We start from the raw sequence: 8,986 nt of genomic DNA on the forward strand, positions 1-8,986 counted from the left end.
AAGGGTATGAGAAAAGTTCCTTGTCTTGTGTCAAGCTTGTTAAAAAATGAAACAAGGAATATGAGGATAGTTCTTTTACTGTGTCAACCTCATTAAAAAATGAAACAAGTCCCAGAGCATAGTTCCTTGTCTTTTGTCAAGCTCGTTAAAAAATGAAACAAGGAATCTGAACAAAGTTCCTTGTCTTGTGTCAAGCTCGTTAAAAAAAATGAAACAAGGTCCCCTAGAGAAAAGTTCCAATTTGAGTCTTTGATTAGATCTCGCAAAATCCCAGTTGAGTCGTTCACTTGATCTCATATAGGAACCTTCATTCCATCCACCTGATATCAACAAGTAGTCTACTTTGGTGAATGTAATGAAGCTTGGGGGGCATGCACCTAAAATCAAGTCATCATGTTGGAAGCATGTAAACCAGTCCAAGCATAGTTTTTAGTTTCAAGCTTGTGTAAAAATGAAACTGAATCCAAGCATAGTTCCCTATGGTTCAAGCTTGCGCAAAAATGAACCCATCTCCATTTTAACCCTCTTGATTTCCATTCTATCAGCCTCTTCTGTCAATAAGCCTTGGTTTTTCTCCTTCCATCGCCACTATCTGCTTGGCTGATCATATGCTTTCACTTGGTTTTTTTACCCTTTTTGAGGAATAGTTGCAATGAGTGGTCTTATTAGCCAGCCTCTTCACATAAATAAACATGTTTCGAGAAGTTCCAACATCACCAGAACCAATTGCTATCCTAGATACCACTCATTCGTCTAAGTGGAGTCCTCTTTAAGCTCTTTTCAGACTCTAAAAATATGAAAAGATTGTCGGGAAATTGTCCTTTTCAGCTCGTAAATGGATTGGAAACAACATCTACTCAGTACAAGTTTAACCCTTTTCCGGGTTGAGATAGATTAATTATGAAAAAAGAATACTTTGATCGAACATGGTTAATAGGTTCTCTCTCGTATTATTTTATGCTTTTTTGGACTTGAGAGACAAAACTTACGAAAAATAACTTGTGGAGTTTTCTTTTTGTCCCTTTTCAAACTCTCTAAACATGAAAAGGACTGAGTTATCATTGTCGTTAAACTCGTTAAAACATCAAATAGCGACAAACTTGTCCATCATGACAAGATCGAGTTTCACCTTCGCTAGACTCGTTAAAACATCACATAGCAATGGATTCACCCAAAGGGTGGAATTATACAACAAGCACATGTTATCTTCCTCAAGCTTGGTAAAAAATGAAGAGGTATTGGTTACCAATGACTGGGGAAAATGGGAAAAGGGGTAAGCCACTTTATGGTAGCAGGTCCCTCTTGAACATGACACTTTCACTTCATCTCTGTGACTACTTGGGTTGGGTTATTTGCTTGATGGTTATCACACCTATGGTCTATCATACCATCCATTACTTTGGTTTTGGGTCAATGCTGCCAATTCATTTAGTGTCGACGACATGTTCAAGAGAAGTCACTCAATTAAAATTCATCCTTTGCAATACTCATAAACCTTCATTTTCATGACCTCCATTCTTGAAATTTGTGTCATCACTCACATTCCATCTCCAAAAATCATTACACTCATTTCGTGTCGTTGATGTGGGATACATCAAGGCCCTCATGGAACAAGTCGCTTCTTGTCGACATCAGCACATTATCCAAGAAGTTGACTTAGAAACACCCTTTCAGTACCTTGGGGCTTGTTTACATTAATGGAAAGTTTCTCACTTCCGGCGATAGGTTGACATCACTGGCCTTCGACCGAAAGAATTTTTATAATGTTCGACATCAAAAAATCCATTCACACCATGCAAAATGTACTGCAGTACCTTGAGGATCATTATCATTATCGGTGATTGCTCTCGCGTCTATTAACGGCTTACATCATTCACTAGTAATCAAATGGTTTCTTCCCATGTTCGACTCCAGATCACATATTCACATGGCTATACTCGTACTTGTGCGAACGATTGAACGAGATAGAAGACCCTAGATCTAGTTTCATCCATCCGGGTTGCGATTTCAAGAAAGTACCAAATCATTCGTATGATGGCTTTACACTGATGGTCATCCCATCATGGGTCTATATCTGTAGACGACTATCTATGTACATGTAATGAAAAGTTTATATGTTGAGCATGGGTATGCCTTCCCTCAGCAATTCATGAAAAATCCAAAATATCATGATATTATGTATTGTAATTGATGCAAGTTACCATCTGCTTCAGAACCTCCTCATCACATCGTAAAGCATATCACTCAACATTATCATTTTCGACTTCATGCTTTAGGGGGCAACTATTACAGGTCTATTTGGGCACATCACTCCCATCATTTAGATCAATACTTTTAATTCTCATCAAACCCTAATTCAGTTGCTACATGCCCTAGAAAAGTCATCACATTCAATGCCATCATTCTTGAAGGTTTCCTGGCCTGAAGACATCCTGAAAAATGACTCCTTGAGGGACTAGCGGACCTAGGTCCACTTTAACCTACGCTGGGCGAGATTGAGCAAAATCTTCATAGGGTTCTGGGAAAATTCTTTCATTCTAGATCATTCTAGAAGATTCCCACCTCTTATCCTCTCCTATGAGCTCGAAATTGGATAGGGAATGAATCAAATAACCTCCTATCCTCTCATCCCTTCCTCCATGGAAACTTAATCCCAAATTGGAAAGCCATTCAAAGCCCAATTTATGACAAAACTACCTCCATTTCCCTATAAATTGACCACTCATCATAGTGATCAGGGGGCTAGACTTTGAGAATTTGTAAGGAGATATTGTTGGTGTGAGGTTTGAGATTGTAAGCAAGTATTGTTATGCTACCAGAGTGTTGTGTTGTTAAGTTATGGTATGTTCTATGCTTATAACAGTTTACTTATTTTTCATATTATATTCCATAGATTAGCAATCACATATACATAAAGTAAAGTGCAGATAGAACATATAACGATCGACAGAAAACAAGCCAAGACAAGAGACACAAGATGTGACGGCTAGCGAGGGACAAACCCCACAATGTGTGGGGAAACCCTTTGATCAAATATTCTTTTATCTTCAATAATTCAGCAAAGAGAAATAGTACAATAAATCTGATTCATATCAGCAGTAGCAAACCCTAGATCAGCAGCATCAGCATTAGCGGCTTCATTATCAAACTAGGGCAGATGATATCTCACAAACCGACCGTCAGATTGACTTCATTCCACCACAAAAAGTTTTAGCTTCCAGAGGAGGTTCAGATGAACCTACAGCATAGTTCAGATGAGGAGATATTCTAGGCCACGTAGGTCAATCTTTACTTTTGTAGTTGCAGCTTCAGTTTCAGTAGTTTCCGGCTTCAAACTAGGGCAGTCGATATCTTGCAAACCGTTCGTTGAATTGACTTCATTCCACCACAAAAAGTTGTGGCCTTCAGAGGAGGTTCAGATGAACCTACAGCGCAGTTCCAAAGAGGATATCTTCTAGGCCACGAAATTCAATCTTTACTTCTGCAGTTGCAGCTTCAAATTCAGCAGTTTCTGGCTTCAAACTAGGGCAGTCGATATCTTGCAAACCGTTTGTTGGATTGACTTCATTCCACCACCAAAAGTTGCGGCTTTCAGAGGAGGTTCAGATGAACCTATAGCATAGTTCCAAAGAGGAGATATTCTAGGCCACGCAATTCAATCTTTACTTCTGCAGTTGCAGCTTCAAATTCAACAGCTTCTGGCTTCACATGTGTGAGAGAGAGACCCATTTCAGCGCAATAGAGAAGAGACTCATTTCTGCACAGTAGAGAGAGAGAGAGATGTGATGAGATGAGTGAGTGAAAATGAGGAAAAGTCCTCTTATATTTATACACAACGTTGGTGTTTGAATAGATGCGACTGTTGGGCTTCTGAGCCTACATGAGTTGTAGGTCGGCTTGATAATAATTCCATAATCAAAATAAATTCATATCTCCATGAATACTTATCGGAATCAGATGATCTTTATATCAATCCTACACCTCTCAACTAGAGAAATCTAATAAAAATATTATCAGCCATGAATAAGATGACCCACATGAAGTTTTTCCCTGGTTTCCAATTTTAACACTCCCTCTCAACCATGGAGAACTTCATCTGCAATCTGTCTATCAGTCGTTACTATTCTTCCATCAAATGCCCTGCCCTGTACAGCCTGACCCTTGCCCTGCTTTACTCTATTCTTCCTGTTCTACTTTCTCTTGTTCTTCCTTGTACTGATCAGTACTGTTTTGCTCTATTTTGCTTTGCTCTTGCATTGTTTTGTTCTGCTCTGCTTTTGTCTGACTTATGAAGAAGAAGAAATGATTGAGGATGTATCATACTGACTCAAAGTCAGTCTCAGAGTATGTACCACTAGTCCCAGACCAGTCTCAACCAACCCGAAGTCAGCATCATAGTGAGTACAACTCCACTGGTCCTAAACTAGTATCATCCTCCACTGACTCAAAGTCAGTCTCAGAGTGCGTACCACTGGTCCCAGACCAGTCTCAGCCGACCTGAAGTCAGCTTCATAGTAAGTACCACTCCTACCACTGGTCCCAGACTAGTATCGCAGTCTCAGAGAGTGTACCACTGGTCCCAGACCAGTCCCAACCGACTCGAAGTCAGCGTCATAGTATGTACCACTCTCACTGGTCCCAGACCAATACTGCACTTACACAAAGTCAGTCTCGGAGTATGTACCACTGGTCCTAGACTAGTCTCAACTAACTCGAAGTCAGCGTCATAATATGGTACAACTCCTACCACTGGTCCCAGACCAGTATCACAGTCTCAGAGAGTGTACCACTGATCCCAGACCAGTCTCAACCTACCCGAAGTCAATGTCATAGTATGTACCACTCTCACTAGTCCCAGACCAGTACTGCACTGACACGAATTCAGTCTGGAGTATGTACCACTGGTCCCAGACCAGTCTCAACCGACCCAAAGTCAGTGTCATAGTATGGTAGAACTCCTACCACTGGTCCCAGACCAATATCATTGATCCCAGATCAATGGAGGTCATCCTAGCGTAGGGAGTACGGTAGATACAATGATGCATCCATCGGTACTACTATGGTCCCTAACTTCATTTCCCTGCTCATTGATCAGATGAGAGGTACTTCCCATGAGTCCCAGACTACATGGGTAGGAAGCCTCGACAGTAGAACTAATCAATCCTGTTCTCACAGGAGAACACATCAATCCTGCTACAATCGCCATGGAAACACATCAATCCAGGCCGCCATGGAGAACACATCAATCCAGGCCTCACAGGAGAACACATCAATCCTGCTACAATCGCCATGGAGAACACATCAATCCAGGCCTCACAGGAGAACTAATCATCCTGTTACACAAGAGAGCGAATCATCCTGTTCCACAAGAGAGTGAATCATCTTGTCCCACAAGAGAGCGAATCATCTTGTTCCAGTGCGCACCACTAGGGGAGGGTGAGTCACCCTGTGGTCGTATGTTGTTCCAGTAAGAACCGCAAGCTCTCAGAGCTCCCAGATCTCAATGTATGCAACATGCAGGACCCTTGTACAAGGGTTTCTTGACGACTCCAAGTCATTTGGGAAAATCACAGATTAGATCTTTCCTTGAGGCTTTGACAAGGTGTATCGACCTGTACATCATCTTAATGCAATGGAGCCTCCTTGCTCATCGACTTACCATATCCCAGATGATGTCTATCTGCTGGAGCAATCGACGAATATGGGATTCCTCAATTATCGAATCCCACTTCTGGTTGTTATAGAGAATCACAGTGGTATCCAATGTAAATCCAAACATCTCACTGAAGAGCTTTTGCAACCAGACTACCTCACAAGAGGTCATGCTAGCAACAATATATCCTGCTTCGGTGGTGCTCAAAGCCACTGACTTCTGCTTCCTGCTCATCCAGGATATCGAAGCAGATCCCAAGGTGAAACAGCACCCGAAAGTTCTCTTACGGTCCACCACACTGCCTGCCCAATCAACATCAGTATATCCAAGTAGTCTCACATCTCAGTATATCTTGAAGACATCTTAGAAGATTCCTGGCATCAATGCAGTGAGGCTCAACCAAATATGAGCTCACAGTGCTAACTACAAAACATATGTTCAGACAGAGGTTCACCAAGAACATCAATGCGAATGAGTTTTTGAAACTCAGAGGCATTTCCCAAGTCTGGTCCGACATCACTACCATATAACTTCTAAAATTTAAGATCCTCGAGGTAGTCACAGGCTTGCAGTCCATCATACCGAATATTTCCAATATCTTTACCACATATTTTCCTTGATATAGGAAAATTTCCCTTGGCTTCTGCCACACTTCAAGTCCTTGGTCCTTCATTTCAAATTCAGAAGCCAACTCCCCCTTACATTTTTGAATGAGAGGGTGTGCACCTGTTAGAAAGAGGTCATCCACATACAACACCAGTATGAAAGGTTTATCATCTTCAACCTCAAAGTAAAGGTTAGGATCAGCTTCACTCCTAGTGAATCCCAGCTTCATCAAGTAGTTGTCGATCCTCTCATACCATGCTCAGGGTGCTTGCTTCAGCCCATAGAGAGCCTTCTTCAACCTGCATACATGAGATTTTCGATCATAAATCTCAAATCCTTCGGGTTGCTCCACGTAGACCTTTTCTTTGATCGAGCCGTGTAAGAACGTAGTCTTGACATCGATCTGATGTAGGTTCCATCCTTGTGAAGCCACAAGGGCTATGATCAAGAGGATGGTCGTATATCTGGCAACAGGTGCAAATATCGTAGTCTATACCTTCCTTCTGGGATAAACCACGAGTAACAAAATGAACCTTATACTTTTCCATACTTCCATTTGCTGCATGCTTTATCTTGTAAAGCCATTTGAAGTAACAATTGTCTTGTGCAAGGTCTGGGAACTACTTCCCAGACATCATTCTTCATAATAGACTCATATTCTATGGTCATAACATCCTTCCATAGTTAATTCTTGACGACATCTGAGAATTATGAAGGCTCATTTTGTATGATCGTGCTCATGATGGTCAGGTATCCCTGATACCTATTAAGTTTCTTACTTTGATGGAAGGTTCCTCAGGGTGTAGCATGTCCTTTAGCATCATCAAGTATCCCCCTAAGCCATGAAGGCCTCTTCCTAGAAGAGGAAGGCTCATGTGGATGAGGATCAATCGGATCCATGGGTTCTTCTACATCAAGCATTGATTCATCATCCTTTTCTTTCGGTTCCCTGGTGTCAGCTTCTTGAGAGCTACTCAAAGTCAGCAGATTTTCCACCTTGCTGAGAGCCATATCTTTGTCAAAGGTGAAATCATGACTAATCACGACTTCCCTTTGACCGATGGTGAACATTTCTTCAGGATTTTAGGAACCCAATGCTTGATTAGGGCATCAATTTTGTACATATACGGCGGTGATTGTGGTTTCAGCCCATAGAAACTTCGGAAGTATTTGATCATGTAGCATGGCCCGGACAGCTTCCATCATCGTGCAGTTCTTCCTTCCCACAACACCATTCTACTCAGGAGTATGTGGTGTAGTAGTCTCCCTCTTAATGCCAACCTCAGGTATGCCTGAGTGAACCAATTGAAATATATCAGAGGACTTGCTTTGGCTTGAGAGGAATGGTCCCCTTTTTTAGCTTTCCTTCGGCACATCCTGGACATACACCTTCTTTCTCTACTCAGAATTCGGGCATCCCTATCACCATTTGTCTTACACTGAGTATAGCTTTATAATGAACGGGGGGAAACCTCTAATGCCAAAGTTCGGACTGAAGAGATGTGTCATAAAACATGACACCTAGCAGAATTCCATCGACCTGATATAATGAATCAACACTAAACCCAAGAGTAAAGGCATATTTAACATTATTTTTCCATATATGTACCTTGCCATCACTGAAGGTTACCTTGTAGCCTTTGTCTTCCATTGTCGAGATGGACACTAGGTTCTTTTTGAGGTTAGGTGCATTTAATACATCCTGGAATTTCTAGCCTTCTTGAATGCTTGTCCTCTTCCTTGATTCCCAGCTCTCCTCTTACCTTTGCTGTTGAATTTGTCATTCCTTTGATTGCCATCAGAGGGATTTCTAGTTGCACCACTGCATACTGTACCATGCGGCTCTAATCATGATTATCATCATGCTGCCCATGTCCATGATTTTATCCATCATAATGCTACTCAAAATAGTGTGCATCATCATCATGTTGTCCTATATGTCCATGATCTCATGTTTCCCTTTATGTCCACGATCTCATTCATCATGATGCTCATGATCTCATACATAGTGACTTGCTTTATCGCAAATGTAACATCCTCATTTTCTTCTAGCCTTAGGTCCAGCCTTTCCTTTTGATTTAGTCCCGGAATTATTTCTTTTCTTTGCATGAGAAGAAAAGGCAGCAGGAGGACCTTTAGGCATGGGCATTTCTTGCACTTCTTCCCTTTTTTCTTCTTGAATGCATCTAGCCATTAATTCCTCAAAACCAGGAGTTACATTATAGTTCAGAAGAGTAGTCCTAAACACGTACCACTCAGATGGTAATCCTCCAAGAGTCGTGAGTGCCATTTCCCTGTCAGTAATAGCCTCCCCAATAGATAGGAGATCATTCTTGATCTCAGTTATTCTTAAGAAGTATGCTTGCATACTCTCATATTTACCCTTCTTAATTTCCTTCAGCTTATTTCTAAGAAACAAAACTTGATTTGCATCATTTACTTTAAATAAACTCACCAGTCTATCATAGACTTCCTTGGAGGTGTCCAGTTCAGAGATGTAGGCCACCAAGTGCTTGTCGATAGAGTCCTAGATGATCTTCTTTGTTTTAATTTCTTTGTTCTTCCATTTGTTCCTGGCAGCAGGAGGTGCATTTGATGGAGGCTCAACAATATTGCCTCTCACGTGACCCAACACTCCTTGATCCTCCAGGGTTAGATCGATAGACATCTTCCATCCGTGATAGTCAGCTTTCTCACGGAGCTTGTCTTCAGCAGGAAAGAGCGTGT

This window comes from Pinus tabuliformis, chromosome X (genome assembly GCF_031772625.1).
Source record: "Pinus tabuliformis cultivar Carrire ecotype Pingquan chromosome X, CPIR1, whole genome shotgun sequence".
Lineage (NCBI taxonomy): Eukaryota > Viridiplantae > Streptophyta > Pinopsida > Pinales > Pinaceae > Pinus > Pinus tabuliformis.